The sequence below is a fragment of the Chamaea fasciata genome, unplaced genomic scaffold (assembly GCF_029207755.1).
Source record: "Chamaea fasciata isolate MVZ Bird 193981 ecotype frontalis unplaced genomic scaffold, bChaFas1.0.hap1 SCAF_6, whole genome shotgun sequence".
NCBI classification, from domain to species: domain Eukaryota; kingdom Metazoa; phylum Chordata; class Aves; order Passeriformes; family Sylviidae; genus Chamaea; species Chamaea fasciata.
This window is the reverse complement of record NW_027094091.1, coordinates 40,011,460-40,027,162: the sequence shown is the minus strand read 5'-3', so window position 1 is coordinate 40,027,162 and position 15,703 is coordinate 40,011,460. Positions and strand designations below refer to the sequence as shown.

General features: G+C 35.0%; 1 long non-coding RNA gene across 2 annotated transcripts in view; it reads right to left on the bottom strand.

Annotated features, from left to right (window-relative positions):
- The window catches only part of LOC136290637 (uncharacterized), a 128,438-nt gene that overhangs the window by 13,457 nt on the left and 99,278 nt on the right, over nt 1–15,703 (bottom strand). Inside the window, exon 3 of one of the 2 annotated variants that reach the window (XR_010721266.1) lies at nt 1,785–3,282. The exons of the other annotated variant lie outside the window; for it this stretch is intronic. This is a non-coding gene — a long non-coding RNA (uncharacterized lncRNA). Of the gene's footprint in view, nt 1–1,784; nt 3,283–15,703 lie in introns of those variants that run through there. 2 annotated transcript variants of the gene reach the window in all.

Genomic DNA, 15,703 nt, shown 5'->3' with positions numbered 1-15,703 from the left:
ATTGTATTTCAATAGTTTTGACTATACTTGGACATTCTGAGACTTTTTTGCCTCTATACATCCAGATTTCCAATGCAGTAACATATGGCTTTAGTAGTAGTGTCACACTTTAATTATTTTTTTAAATCATCAAGAAAGCAGGACTTCTTTTTGTGTCTTTAGATCTCCTTGAAGCCTTCGATATACAAGATGCCTGAGGGTACAGACATGAGAGACAAAGATTAACTTACTGCATTCTTATCTTTCCTCTGAGTGAAATGAAGACTAGAATTATGCATCATGTGTTCCTAGTCTCAGTCATATAAAAAATTGAAGTGTTTTACTTTGCTCCTATTCTGGGAAGCATATAAAAACCCACATACAAATGTTTGAGATACTGTAGAAAACTGACATCTTAAGAATATATCTGAGAAAGTGTAGCCTTTTTCGTCTATATATTTAGATGCAGACAGTATAACCACTCATGTTGGTAAGACTAGATTCATTCTCTGCTTTCCCTACACATAGATCCATACAGAGCTATTTTTTCCCATAAAAATAGTGACCTGAAATCCCTGAAAACATTAAATCTGGGAATCAACTTTTATTTTTTCTCTTTCTTTCAGAGAAGCCCTAGAAAATGGGAAGAATGGCTGGAAGGTGCTTGCTCACTAACTGAAGATGGTAGAAAAGCTCCTGTGGAGTACTGGAAACAATAGATTCTTGTCTGAAGGAACAGGTACACCAGTAGTGAGCAAGGTTTATGTTACCAGCATCATTAGAACACCAACTATTTTGCATACATGGCTTCAAGCTATTGTTGAGAAATATGGTTCCTCTGCTCCAGGAATGATTTATTGCACTACACACGCATTACTTAGAGCTGTCTCTATCCACCTACACAAAATATTCAATCACCTTCTGCTTGAGATTCCTTCTTATTCAGTTATTAGAATCAATTCTGACAGCTTCTCACGCCAAGAAATACCTACTTATAAATATTCTTCTGCTAATTTTTGGTTTGAAGAACATACACGATCATGAAAGGGCAAAAGTGATCTTCTAAAGCATGTATGTTTTCTATGCCATATTAATTATTATATATCCTGCTATATAAACCTGAACATCCTGGAATTTTTGCTCATTGTGGTAAAACAACTCTTTTGAAATAACAAACTTATGAAATATGCATACTATGGCATAAGCACAGTACTCAAGAATTAACAGTCCATCATATTTGACTGAACTGATCCCCATCCCACAGTCATTTCTGAACTATGAATCTGTGCTGTCTTACAGACGGGAATTCCTACACATATCAGTATTTCGTTATACATAATCAGACAGCATTTCTGTGTAGCTTCAGTAGTTGTCCTCTCAGCTAGATCTCTCTCTAATCTGTCTGCCAGCTTCCATGCATCTTTTCCATTGAAAAAATACTAATCTTTTTCATGCCTTTGTTTGTTTTCACTCCATCTTTTATACTTGACATTCAACCCTCTCAGCCTAGTGCAAATCTCATGGAAAACGTAACTTGTTTAATCATCCTTGACTACCAATAGATGATAGTAAATTATTATTTCCTTTATCTGGAAGATAAACTCTATCATTCGTACTTTAAAGTGGATTATATTATGAGACAAAAAAAGCAAATTTCAAATAAAAATTATTGTACTCAATAAATAACTGTCTGAAATAAACCCCAAAAAATCCTCACTGAATTAAAGATATACAAAGTTGTCATGGGTTGACTACTTAATTATTATGACTTAACCAATTATGCAGCCAAATGTAGTGACCAGTTTTTTGATTTATTTTTTTGGAATGTCACACTATAAAATATCTTTTAATATGAGTGAATGGAATTTTTTTCATGATTTTTTTTTTTCCCCAGAATGAAATTCTATTCCTGACAGGTCAGTTTAAGGCTACTGCCATTTCATAAGATCTGTCATAATTGCATAACTTAAGCAATTAAATAAATTCCAAGCCAATCAATTAATGCCAGTGTATACAGGGTAAGACCAGATTGATTTGCATCAGTACAATGTCACAGGCCCAAGTTTTCTTCGCAATGAGGTAAATGAGTGAGAGCTTGATGCACATTGGACAGTAAAAGTGCAACAGTTATATTGCAAGGGACATTAAGAACATTAATGAATAAACATAACAGTCTGAGAATGAAACACTTAAGAATGCAGAACAGTTCTCTGTAAAAATAAAACCAGGAAACCGTAACAATTTAAAATAAAGGCATTCCCAAAAGATGCATCCAATGCAACTGAAAGCAGAAACTCTTCAAATAGAGTTGTTAATTTAGAGTAAAAGTGAGTCCTGCACAAAGAAACTAGCAAGACCATATTGTTAATTGAAGTCAAAGCTGTGAATTAGTCTCAAAACAAACATTTGATGCTGTCAAATTCCATGGAATATACATTAAATTAGTCTAGTTGTAGATGAGAGAGATTCTGCATTCATCCTCTTACAGCTGGAAAAGTTTCTCATAGTGGAAGCATTTTCTGAACCAAATCAGTTTCATCAGCAATTGTCACCCATGTTTTGGTTGTTCCTGTTCCCAACATTTCCTTCAGTACCAGCAAGTTTGTTTGGCACTGTGTGCCCTACAGAAGATTTAAAGGTGACTGTGTCTGCCTGCAGTCTGAGGCCATACTGTGACTGCTGTGAACAGCAGACATTCATTACTTTTGAGTGCTAAAGCAGACGGCAGATGGTGGATGCCTGACTGATATTTTTTAGCGCTCTATGCCATGTATGACTATCTGAAGGACTTCCACATTAAGGAATAGTCATAACAATTTCTGAAAGTCTTTAAAATAAATAAAAGCTTTATCATTGAAGTGCTGAAGTGCTACAGGTGTAGAATCAACTTTTTTCTTCAAGGAACCTCTGGAGAATACTTGTTTGCATACCTCTTTCCAGATAATCAGAAGTTCACTCTTTTGGATGCTTCAATACTCGCCGGGCTTTTTCAGAATCTATGTGGTGTGTGATATCCCAGGCTCAATTGGAAGAATACTGCTAAAGCCAATTGCTTTTCTTAGAAGAAAAAATGAGGGCTATTTTTCCCACAGAATATCATTATATAAAATGAATTATTTCTTTACTTAAAAGGAGAAAAAAATGTGATTCTGTAACACAACCTGAGCCATTAAATAAACATTTTGTGGAGTTCCTAATGCTTTCTTTAATTCTTGCCTTATTTTTTTTAACTTCATCTTCATCTTCTTTTCTTTTCTTTTTTTTCTTTTTTTTTTTTTTACTTCTATGAAGCTCAAACATAATCTGTCAAAAATAAATTGGTAGAGGTCTAAGATTAATAGTGATTAAAGAGGTACATGGGCAATTAACTTTCTGTAATTAGCCTTGTTGTTAACTAGAAACACTTAGAAATTGAAAAAACACCCAAACAAACAAATTTTAGAGCAATATCTGATGAAGGCTACCACAAGAAGCAGAAGAGATAGAAATTGATTCTTTCCACCAATTGCTCCTTCACACCATTTTCTTCTAATTGATTCTTTCCACCAGTTGCTCCTTCAAGCCGTTTTTAAAGTGGCAGAAGAACGTTGGCCTAGGAGTACTGCCAGTCTAACAGATGGCTGTAAGTGCTGCTAGTCAGGAGAAATCAAAATGTGCATCAGTTTTGAGGGTTGGGATCAAATCAAAAAGGGCTATCAGAGCAAAAGCCTGAGCCAGATTTTCTTCTCAACTATAAAGATGTAAAGGTATACAAATTAAAAAAAAATAATTCCATTTTTTTATGGCCTTAATATCAGTGAATAGAAACTTTTGGTCTTTATTAAAGGACCATCAGGAATAAATCCTGTTTTAGATCTATTTATATCTGAATCTTTAGAAGTTGCTTCTCAAATTTGATTTTGCTAGTCAGTCTTACAAGACTGACTGTGCACTTGATCCTGACTTCTGTGAGTAGATCTACATTGGTGTTTAACTTGGAGCCTGGAACTCTATTCAGGCTCAAAATTCCTACATTTTCCAGCACAACCTTTCCTTCACTTTTCCTTCTCAGGTCTTATTCCTATTAGGAAAACAGAAGGAAAAGAAATGGATTGACAGTAACTCAAACATTTTCATGCAAGCAATCTGGATACAACCCATGTAATAGTTACTTTGAGTACAGTTAATGAAAGATAAAAGATCCCTACAAACACAGGCTTTGGGTTTTATTTATCTGCTCTGACCATTTCTAGTGTTGGCCAAGTACACTGTATCTTCCTGTATATTATACCAGTAAGATCGGATTTGGATATCTTATGTTCTTTTCCTTTAAAGCCTGTACAAGAGTAACTGTCTCAAAGCAACATATTCTATTTGATATTGTAATACCTAAAAATCATCTGTCACACTTATCTAGTATTTCATTGGTGAGAGAGCTTGGTGAAACAGCCTTTTCTCCAGCCACAAAACTGAACAAATATAATTTTCTGAATTCAGTTTTTCTGTTTCCTGCTGGTTTAATGTACTTTGCTTTCCCTGAGAACATTGAAGTTGTTGATGCTATTTAGACATTGTATCTTAAAGTCTTTTAGGTCCTATCACTCATTGGAGAACCTACACACATTTTGCTGTCACCTGTGAAAACTTAGAAGGATTTTTTTTTCATTTCTATAGTACAAAATTCACACTGTTATAGACAGACATGAAAAGAAACCCATGAACAAAAAAAAATTCTAAATTCCCTACATCTTAAGAGACTTTACACATTTTTTGCATAAACCACTTAGAAAATTGTGTATAGATAAGACTACAATTGTTGCATGAGAGTCAATTAACCTCATAAAGCAGGAACAATATATGGATAATGATCTCAAGACCTCTTCACCTTTTCAAACCTATGGAAAGGAGCAATTTTTCTTCTGAAGGAGTTCTTTCAAACATCTTATTTTTGTAATAATATTAGACCTTGTTTTTGTAATAATATTAGATTTTGTAATAGTATTAGGTGCTTTATTGGCACCTTAAATGCCAGGGAAAAAAAATCTAGTAAAAATTGCTTTAAAATAGCTGTTCTTTGAAATACACAATTTGTCTTCTTTTTATCTTAAAATGTGTACAGCTATTCCTATATAACTTTACAACTTCCTGTGGTATTATTACTAAAAGTTTGCATTATCTTCTAATCAAAACCAGGGGAAAAAATCCAGTGCAAGCAGATGTGAGTTATATCTAGGAAAACTGAGCTAGAGGTCAGATCAAACAACTCACACACCTGAAAGCAATGTTAGAGAAAGAAAAGAATTTGAAAGGAAACCATAACCTATATCTATAGCTTGGACAGGAGCATACATCTTCTGTCAACTGCCTCCAGCCTGGGCCCAGCTGATTGCTGCCACTCTTACACCAGGAGCTATTGTTCCCGGTGGTTTTGCTAGTTATGGGTCTCATATTAAGTCAAAATGATTTAACTTAGCAAAGATCTGAGGCTTGCTTTGTTTAAGCTAGTATTTTCTAGTTTGTCAAAATAAATTAGGAATTCTTCTCATAGAGGGTAGGAAGCTGGCTAAAGAATGTCACACTCTTTGATCTTTGTATTGGTTGTGATCTGTAAATAATCTGTATGAAGGATACTGTTAACGCAGTTCTTTGTACTTACAGTTTCTTCATTTACATTTAGCTAAGCAACTTGGACTGATGCCTTAGTGCTATTTACTTATGGCTGTACTTGTCCAAAACATATAGATGCAGTTTATATAGCTTATTTCATGAAATTTCACCACCACTAAGTACAGTATGAATTAAAAATGTCTGACACTGTAAAATTCTGAGCTACCTGCATTTACTCAGGCTCCAAAACTGAGTCACAATAACTGAAAATGTTGATTCCAGCATCAGAGTTTCAAAGTAAAACCTGACTCTACCAATGGGACTCATTACCCCTTTCTATTGCCTTTGGTGCTCTTAAGGATATTAGCTGCAACAATGAGGGAGAGCATCTGAGAAAAGATGTAGATCTGCCTCTGTTACCACCTAAAGGGTGATAACATTTGCCTACAACTCTGACAGAAGAGACATGTTGACTCTTGCAGTAGAGAAGTTACTAAACTTTATTTAAAGAACTTTAAAAATCTAATCCTGCAAGATATTTTAATCCTAATTTTGATCACTTTATGTCGAATATACATAAAGCACATTTTTAAGTTTGAAAAATTCAAAGGAAAATCACAATGAAGTATGCTATTTACTTTTCACACTGTATTTGACAGAATTTACTGGTAATATTTAAAATGAGGGACAAAATATTAAATTTGATTAGAATCTTAATAGTAACTTATTACTTCACACATATTAATGGAACATTCCCCACCAATTTAGAGAAAAAAATGTCTCATTATGATAGCATATTGACAAATCCTCCAATTTTAAATTTAAATCAGAATTTCATACACTTACTATTATTTGTTTACATGAACACAGTAATAAAAAATCTTTAATTTTAATAGGTAATGTATGTAGACATGTAATCAATATCCTCTTTTTAGTCTATATTTTCCATGCTAAGCTTGTGGAATTGTTGAGAATTGCAAAGTGATTTCACTACGCTCACTGTTTCTAATTATCAAAGATAACTTTATATATGTTTAAACTAGGAAAGAAGCACTTTTCTCCCCCAACTGACTATCGATATAAAGGGAACCAGGCAGTCAAATAACTACATAAGATGTCTTCAAATATAACCTTTGGACTGTAGAAACAATGAAATGTAAATGCACTTATGTTTAATTAACATTATTATACTGTTGTTATTCTGAAGTATGGACTATATCAGGGCGTAGTAATTGCTGTGCTTGTCTTACCATGAAATTGCTGACAAAGCAAAAGTGCATTTATGATTCCACCAGAGATTTTAATTAATTTACTCTGTGGTGAATGGGATACCATGTACTTTCACTTCAATTTCCAGTGAAGTTTCCATTGCTTCTCCTCTCTCCACCCCCCACATCTTATGTGTAGGGGTGGTCAGAAGAAAAGGAGCTTAGAAAAGTGTGTAAGAGCACATATTTAACCAGGCTATCTTCTTAACAAGTGTTCAGATTTAAACTGAACATATTCTGGAAACTAAAGATTTCAGTTGCTGCTGCAGATTTTCCCTGCTTTGCTCATGCAATATTAGTAAATGACAGTTCATTCCAATTCTGATCTACATTACCAATTGAATCCTTGAAAAGTCTGAAAAATCAATTAATTGTATTAATCTGAAACATGGTCTACATTACAGGCTCAATTATATATTATTTTCAGGTCAATAAATAAGTAACTTACGAATTTCTACTATTCATACCTGACCTGTCCCTACACTAAAATGCACAATACATTTCCAGGTTGGAAAAGAGCAAAGAAGACAGCTGTTTTTAAGTGGACACACTAGTCTGTTAAACATAATGATTGATTTGCTCTCATGTATCAGCCCAAGAAAAAGCAAACTTCCCTCTCAAAACCACAAAGCATTCATAAAACTGTGTTAATTTTCACCACTCTATTTCTAAGGTTTCCAAAACATTTGGCCTCGCAAAACTTTCCCCAGAGGAAGAACCAGCACAAAAATAAGGACAACAAAAATAATTACTTCTATTTTCCCCAATCCTGTCTTTTAGTGAATGTAGTTCAAAAGACATTTTTTCAACCGTAGGACAGAAACAAAAGTTGTTGCTGCATTGCATGATGAAACGCCGTGCATCTAAGCAGATATGACAGATTATCCCTAACAGCAGGGTGATAGCACAGCTGTACTCCACTCCTTCTGGTTGATTCTGTGACAATACAAATATTTCTGCACACCATAACACATTATGGGAATGCCAAATGTCCTCTCTGTATAATATATACAGCACATGATTTCATTTTTAAAACCAAGATAAATCTAAAACTCCGTGCAGTCACTTGCCAATAACTAACAGAAAGTATCCCAACTAAAGCAAACATTAGTACCTGAACTGAAACTATTTTTCAATTATATTTTTCCTGAGAGTTACCTAGCATGATTTGATTAAAAGCAGCCAATTCTTAAAGAATATGTATTTTGACCTAAAGTACTTTGTACACATGAAGAAGACATCATATTAGACCACATACAACAAAATAAAAAAAAGGAAGCTATAAAACCTCCTTAAATTTTCTGGCTCCCAGACAGTGAGATATTCTATTTTCTTTCAAACAACAAGGAAAAAAATTCCACCCCAAATTTCTAATTTAGAGGTGTGGGGAAGCATCTAAATAAAAGTTATGTTTATTGCTTGATGTATTTATTTTTCCATCTAAAGTCTCTATTATCTGTAGTGATGTGACATGAATCACCCTCAATTTTCCTATGGAGGAATAGTCCCATGCACCAGTACATGCTGGCTTCCCAGAGAAGCTGTGCTGTCTCCATCTGTGGGTGCAATCAACACCCAGCAGGACATTATCCTGGACAGCCATCTGTAGCTGATCCTGTTTGATCAGGGTGGTTGGACCAGATGATCTCAAGAGGTCCCTTCTAACCCAAATCTGCGATGTCAGCATGTCAGCTCACTGCATGCAGAATGTAACATTTACTTAGCTGTGTCTTAATAGGTTTATGCGCCTTGACTGACATTTTTAGAATAAGCCCAAAAGCTGAACATTATTTTTTGACACTGTTGTCTTTACTCTGCACTTAAATGAAACCACAGACTTCCCTTAGTTTAAGTTTGTGCAACGGAAAAATGGCTCAAGCAAAGCTAAATGACAGAAACGTTTTTCTTTTACAGTGCTTACCAACTCTCAGTGGAGAGAGGAAAAACTTTTGCAATGACAAGATTTGCAGTTCGCTTGTTTCCCACTAAATGACATTATGCCACAAAAATTCAACTTGCAGCACTGAATAATTAACAATTAGTTGGCTGCTATTTAAAGCTCCCAGTGGGAAACACACAGGCATGTCTGTACAATGTACTAAGAAAGGTCAAGCCCTTGCGCTGCATTCAGTGTTTAGATTGTGTTTCAGTGGCTTAAAGCGCAAAGAAGCTTTAACAGAGTTAAATTTACCATTGACATAAATGGGGGTAATTGGGACTTCCGAACAGACATCGTAATTTTCCCCTTCTTACAAGTGAAATAAGAGTGAGCAGAGAACTGAAATCTTACGCAGAAATGGAGTCAATCTGTCTTCCTTTCTATGGGAAGACATTTTGGTAAGTCTAGAAATGAGAAATACTGAGAAATCACTCCTAATGCTCAACTTGCCACTCTTTCTAAATGTCACGAAGCATATGATATCTAAAAGCAGTTTTGATTTATTGATTAGAAACTTAAGGTCATGTTATCTCATGGGCTTGTGCAGAAAGGAGTTAGAAATACCATTATATACAGGAGTTATTTGTCATAGAAGAAGGTTACCTCTTTTACCATAATCTGTAGGAAAAACGTATCATTTGAGTTTCTAAATCAGTCTGTAAAAATGATTGAAGGCTGAATGCCTAGCTCCAGAAATATTCCTTTGAAACCTTCTCTTAGAATGTTAATTTAGATTATTTGAAACCTGCTCTCAGATATTTTAAGCATGTTCATTTAGACCATATATATGCAGATTAGTCCCACTCAGAACTGGTCAGGTGGTCAAGAGATTACTGAAGTACACAAAATCCATGGGAATTGATGTTATACAAATTTGGTAGCATTTTGTTCCAAACAGTTTTTTAAAAGCAGTATTTAGAACCACAGAATATCCCGATTTGGAAGAGACCCACAACAATCATCAGAATCATGTGTCTCCTTATTTTACATGTGTCGAAAATTGAAAGAATTATGATCTTTACAGTATACCAAGATCTTAACTTTTAAGTAAGCTAACTTTAAAAATACATAGATATTTTCATTTTTCTTAAGTGCCCACTTCCTCAAAACCATACATTCTTTAAAAAAATTTTTGGATGTATATATTTCTCACAGAAATAGTTATACTTTAAGCCCAGAGGGATTCATTTCAAGTCTTTTCCCATTTTACATCAGATATTTCATACAACAGACTTTTCTTTGTTTTGAAACAGCTTGTAAGAGTCTTAATTAATCTCCTTATGGATTTTGAAACTTAGGTATCCATTTCTATCTTTTGACCTGAACTCATCTTGATGTTAGAAGACAAAAAAAGCAGATGAGAGCAGATTGTATATGAATAGTTTTCTTCCAAGTCATGAAAGCAGGTTTTGAATTAATTATCATTGCAGCTGCTCAGCAAGTGGCTATGACAGTGCATTTTGACATAATGCAATAATAGGAAAAGGTTGAACTGAATTTTCCTCAGAAAGCCAAAATCTAAGTGAGACGTATGACTTGTAAGTTATGTGACAAATTGGTGTCATCAGAAGAAGGGCTACATTCAGGAGTCATAAGCGAGCAATATACATAAACGTGTATAAACAGAGAGACAATTCTTGGGTGCGAATGCATTTACCATTAGGATGACTACACTTTGGAGTCTACACATGTACTGGAGGTCTAATTCCTACTATTGACGTAAAAATCAAATGCCAGAAAGCTTTAGGTGCCAGATTTTAGTTCCAGCCAAAAAATGAGATTCCCATCCCTTGCTACATACCATGTTGTGGGACTCTAGCAATCCACTTCAGTGTCCCAGTATTGCATGTATGCAAATAAACACAGGGCATTCGTGGTTTCAAAGAATGAAACCCATTGCTGTCTTCAAGGTTTTTCATACTGCTAATCCTATATAATGTCTAGAGTAGGTCTGAGTGCTTAGAAAAGTTCAACATTGGCTCATGCTCACTCCCTTAGAAATCAGTTGAAAAGCCCTGCTGTGACAAAAGGAGATGCAGAGATTTTTACCAGAATAAACCTTATGTATAACTACAGCAATAGGCCTGTGGCAGTATTGTTGAACTCCACATAAATCAACACCTGCTAACTGCCAAGTCTCTTAGTTTGTCCATCTGTGCTGTATGGCGAGATAAATACCCTAAGTCACTGTCAATATTTTAGGCTGGCACAATGATTCATGACAATGAAGATTAAGGGCTGACAGATGGGGAAAGAGCTATAAAAAGATATGCATTGCTTTTGTGTAGATCCCAACTTGAAACACAAGTACAAAAATAAATATATTATCCTTTTCTTATTTTATAACAATTCTGGTTTTCTTTTAATGCTAAGATTTTAAATCATGCTTGAAGACATTGGATCTACTTGGTTTATACTTTGTTAGAAGCTCTCAGAGAATGTCTGTAATTATGAAGAGATTGTCATACTGTTGTTCTTCAACTAGAAGCTTTACACACTTTTGGAATTCCTCTCCTTCAGAGAGAGGTCATATGTTGAAACCATTATTACGAGAGCTAATCTACTGAAATGTCTCTATTTTTAACACATTTTTTTTTTTTGTATGAATAAAACTCTAATGCAATTTGCTAGGAATTATTAATTCTAATCTCAGTTTCTCTCTGCCTCCAGATTTACTGGTTAAAAGGGGACTTGGTGGAAAGTAAAAGAAATTTCATACAATCTATGAGCCTAGAAGAAATGTCAGATGAATATCATCAGTATCTTCACATTCTTTCCTTGTATTTAGTTTGTGCCTGAGCTTCTGGTAACATCCTCATGGGTGAAATTGGTCAAAGGACACAAATTAAAAAATATGAAATTCTAGTCAACAAAAGAAGACTATTTATACTATGAGGATGGTCAAGGGCAAAAACAGGTTTGCCCAGAGTTGTGAATTCTCCCATTATGGAGGTATTCAAAGACTGATGGGATGCATCCAAGGCAATCTCATCCTTTGACCCTACTTGAGAGGTGGAAGACATGGTGATCTCAAGACATCCCTTCCAAACCTCAAAAGCCTGTGAATTTCAGTTGTGTTAGTGTGAGAGATTTAAAATTCTCAGAATACATGCTTATGTTCGAATAAAGACAATTGTATGTTTTTCTATGGCACATAACATTTAAGCTTCAATACAGAAACTCGGTGGTTAAGTATATCTCACATTAAATGAGAGAGAAAAAATTAAAATATTAAGAAAAACCCAACACACAAAAAAACTTAACGAATACAAGAATGAAGAATCCTGAACTCCTGAAGTCTTATGAACTCCTTGCTTCCGTTGCAATCTTGGCTGTGCTTCACTTTGGTAAAAAAGCCAAAACTTAGGAGATGTAATTTTAGTTTTTCTGTTTTGGATGAGTGGCATTTGAGCTTCCACTGCCAGCAGTCTTTTGAAAAGCATAAGAAATACTTTCTATGTGTGTATGGCTACGACCTAAAAAGGAAGTGTCTCTTCTAAATCAGCCCAGGCCAGGCTACTAGTTTTGTTTCTATTTAATTCTTGGCAATGAACTTTTCCTATGACAAAATTTTTGTTTTTCTTCTTCTATAGAGGTGTCCTGAATTTCTAAATAACAAGTGAAATACCAGAACTTATTTAGGTCTCTTGAAATAATTTTACTGATTTTTATTAAATAAAGAAGCTGCATTCTAACTGCTTAGGACTAACCATATTTTGGGGACACAGAAATGGTCTAGCCAGACTTCTCCTTTACCCACTGAGGCATAGGAAGTGGACCATGAACCCTGGTATCCTGCCTACTTTTCAGTATTTAAGATCACAGATCAAATTATTTTAAGAATAAAGCTTGTTCAAACTTTTCTATCCAACATGGTCTGTTGCACAGCATACCAATTAACAGAAAAAAAACTCCAAACCCATTTTTTCCCATGATGAGAGAGCAAGTCACCACTGTGATGGATTCTGTGTATATTTCTTATAAGAATTGGTTGAATTAACACATTTTGTGCTACTTTCAAAACTACAAATAACTTTTTAAAACCAACCTTAACTCTTCATTGCAAAAAACTTAGAGAAAATGCAATAATGAAGCACGAATCATCAGCTAAACTAACATCTAAAAATCAGCTGAGAATATTTGTTACTGATGGATACTTAGCATTGTGGACCAAAATCTTACCTTACATGCACAAAAGCATCAAATTCAGAAAAGTCATGGAAGTTTCACAGGGTCTAACTTGACAGGGGCCAAATGAAAAACACCTGCAATTAATATTTTTCCATATAAACTGAGCAAGTATAGGAGAAGCTATTGAAGGTGGAAATATTAAAATACTAGATTCACAACTACATACCAGGAAACACAGAGGATGTACTTCCAGAAGTGCAGTTTTCTTCAAATTTTGCCTTAAAGCTATGATTTGACAATAATGCTAAATAATAGAACTAGGGAACTATGGAAAGCAGTAAATAGGGAACAGTGTAATAAGAAGTCAGCTCTAAGGAGAGTAAAAACCCTGGAAAGTAAAAGGAATTGATGATAACTAATATATGATATAAAATTGGAAGACAAATAACACTTTCTCTATCAGTACACTATACATGAATAATATATACATACTTTAGACCTAATCCTATCTTCTATATATCATCCACCTAAAGTAATAAGCAAAAATGCCAAGAACAAAAGGGGAATGATTGTTCAACACACTGCTGCATATAGTATCTATTTTTTTTAAGAAAGAAAAGAAGAAAACACACTATTTCAACTGGAAAGATGAAAATTAGAAAAAAATATCCTTTTTAAAATCTTCATACAAAGACAGAAACTGTCTGGGCAACAGTAAAAAGGATGCACCTGAATGAAATGCGTCAGAACCTAAGTAAAAATTTGGTAACAATTACTCCAGTTGGAGACCACAAATAAGGCTGTAGTAGTTAAGACCCAGATAAACAAGCAACACAGATGAAACAAAGAACCCCAACAAATTAAGCACCTAGAAGTCAGCTCAAAAAAAAGTGACTGAAGGAAGATGAGATGTGACACATATAGATGCGGGTAAGAGAAAAATATAATTGAGAGAGATGTGAAAGTAATCACAATGTGAAACTGAAGCTGTACTTGAAAACTGAAGTAAAATAATAAAAGGGATGTAGAAAAGCATTTTCTGTAAGATGACATTTAGATAACTAAAAAGAAAGCAATAGAAATTGTTTTAAAAACAAGGAGATCAGTAATTTCAGTTTCAAGAAGTAATGGAAACTGGGAATATGAGCATTTTTACTCATCTCTGTAGGCTGTCTTAGGTTTGACCTGTAAATCAATAGATGATAGTCTGAATCATCATTAGAAACTGGAGCTAATCAGACATTTTCCACATTTCTTTCAGTTGAACCAGCAGCCTTCCTACACCTCTAGATAAGAATGCAGATCTATCAGGCTAGAGAGAAAACACAGAAATGAATGTGGTTTCAGGCTTTCAGTTAAGGTACCTCCATCCTAAGTGAAAGATACATGTTGTGGTCCCTGCCACAAGTAATGTTTGACCTTTGAAAAAAGTTACTTTCTACCAGATGAACAACAGATCACAGAGAAGCAATTTAATGGCTACAGCTTTTCTACCGTCAAAGACACACTGTGTAAAGTTTCCCTTGACTTTTTTTTTTCCTGCACTGGACTCCCAGGTCTGAGAGAGAAAAGTTAAATGAGACACTGTCACGCTTTAACCACATCCAGCAATTAAGATCCATGCGGTGGACCCTCCCATTCCCCTCCTCTGCCCCACTGGAATAGGGGGCAGAATTGTAAAAAGGGAAAGTTCATATGTTGCAATAAGAACAGTTAAATAATTGGAATAAGGTAAAATTATGATGATAAGAGCAGGAAGTGGGGAGGAGGAAGCAAAAACATCCATAACAGTACAGCTACTCACCACCCACCGACCAATGCCCATCCCACCCCCAAGCAACAGTTGGCTGCTCCTGGCCAACTCCCCCAGTTTATACACTGAGCATGATGCCCTATGGTATGGAATATCCCTTTGGCCAGTGAGAGCCTCAAGCTCACTCTCAGCTTGTTTCAGCTATGCTCACTCACAACTTCTTGCGCATCTCCTCACTGGCTGAGCATGAGAGAGTGAAAAGTCCTTGACTTAAGGTAAAAACTACTGAGCAACAACTCGAATATCAGTATCAACAAGACTCCTATACTAAATCCAAAATCCATGGTATTATTCCAGTTACTCTGAAGAAAATTAACTCTATCCCAGCCAAAACCAGAACAGAAGCCATATAAACATGAAAGATTAATTTCATTCTGATGGTCAAAATAACCAGAGTGGAAAGAAGAAAAACTGTATTAATTAATAGGTAGGAAATTGTTTTTCTTTCACTTTTCTGAAAATCATGTAAACCGTTTTGAATAATTTTCTCTCTTATTAAATCGGTGACTTTTATGAATGGCTCAGCATCTATAACTATCATAACTATAATAATCATTCTCTGTGTCTGATGAACCAAACCCATCAGGAAGTTCAGTCCCACTTTTTTAAAGCACATTGATTTATTAAAGAGGATGAAGAGAAGTCTTATCCTTCTTGATCAGACCTGGAAAACTAACCTAGAGTTCACTGGCATGTCCCTTAAAGTGTGACAATTGTACTATTTTCAACAGTTGCCTCATTGCCATAACCCACAGGGCTTGAACAGCCATGAGGCGCCCCTGAGAAAAAAAATCTGTTTGATTAGGTTTACCAGCAGCCTAGCTATGTTTTGAAATCTAATAGCGAGAAAACAATGATGTAAGAAAAAAAAATTATTTTCTTATTTGTGTCCATTTTCCATATTACTTTCTTTATTTCCTCACTGTGTATATATAACTCCTTGTCTCCCCTTGAGAGACTTTTGAGAAGGGATGATGACTTTGTCCT